Raw genomic sequence first — 1,610 nt, 5'->3', positions numbered from 1 at the left:
TCATCTGGGTCTATTGTGCCATTGCATCTTCCAATGTTCATCGGCTTCTATTTTATGTGTTGATGATGCCATCGATAAAATGGTGTATACGAATGGCATCATTGTGGATGTGCAAGAACCTGATTCTGGAGTGAATTGGGGTTCCCTCCTAATTACTACAGGGAGAGTTCGGTATCACTTTCCTAGGTATGTGTTTTGTCATGGGTCGATGGTATAAAGGATGGAAAGTGTGGTGGAGTTGGTGGTGGTGGGGGTGGTGGAGATGGGTATTGAATGAAGAGCCTTGCTCTGAGCTCCGCGTTCTACTCTCAAAACCGGCGTATGTTCGCTTTGTGTTGCTAGCTACCGCGAGGCTTTAAGGTTGGCTCGGTTTTCTTGCCTAGTTATTCCATTTATACGCTTGAATTTCCTGCATTGTTGATGTCTCCGCCCTTATGGAGTGTGCAGATGAAGTAGGGTTGCCTCTCCTTATTGCTACCATCTTGTGCCCAAAGGAAAAATTGCCTCGACCCCATGGTCGGCACCAAATGTTCTAGTTGAGTTATAGCGAGTTCCTGACGAGTTTGTATATGTAGTGATCAATAGAACATACCTAATAGTCTTGCCTTTAGGTCTATATATACATTTTCGACATAGGGAGGTTACGCTTTTCGAGGGGCCCCATGTTGACTAACTACTCCAAGTGTTATGGGGAGTTAAGGGCCACCACGATCTGAGTATAGGCCTGAGCTTCTGCCATACCATAGAAAGAGTAATAGTGGTGCAAGTAGAATCACAGCAAAGAAGATTATTAATTTAGAATTTTGACACCAAATATGTAATTTAAATATACGGGGGTATATTCCCATAAAAAATATATGGGGGTATAGAAAAATAAAAACCCTCACTTATAAGATTTACAACTTAAGAAATCAAGTGAACTTTGAATTTTGTTGCAATGGAAATTTGGAATAACGATAGGGAATTGAAAACAATTGTTATTTGGTTTTTTCAAATGTTCTCCTTACCCATCTCATTATTGTTAAATTAATCCTATTTTCATGGTACCATCATCTGTGGCCTCTATTCAATGTTATGAGTACATTGTAATCCTGAATACATATGAATACATAGGAAGATGTTAATAGCAACTACCTTTCTAACTTATCACAAAGGATTTTAATCAATATATATATATATTTACTATATTAATTACTTATCCAACTGATTATTATTTAAATATAATTAAATAAGGAATGAGATCATATATAAGTATTTTTTATTTTTATACTCAATAATATATTGTCAAATCATTCATAAAAGTAAAAAAATAAAATTTATTTTTTTCAAAATAAAATGACCCTTAAAAATAGTTTGGACTAACTTAGAGCGCAATTCAGTTCCACCCACTTCTAAAATAAATTGATTTAATTCGCCTGAACTATTTGACAATTCAGTTTAATAATTTGGCAAATTGTAAAATATAATTTGGAATAGTTGGCTATAGTTCAGTAAATGGGACGTTACCCTTTAATATGGGTTATGCATGTTAGTTACTGCTGATGATTGTAAATTAATATAACCTTGTATATGTAGGAAAGTGAAATATACTTCTTTCTAGATTATTTCAA

Source organism: Glycine max, chromosome 14 (assembly GCF_000004515.6).
Source record: "Glycine max cultivar Williams 82 chromosome 14, Glycine_max_v4.0, whole genome shotgun sequence".
NCBI lineage: Eukaryota > Viridiplantae > Streptophyta > Magnoliopsida > Fabales > Fabaceae > Glycine > Glycine max.
This window is presented reverse-complemented; position numbering follows the sequence as displayed.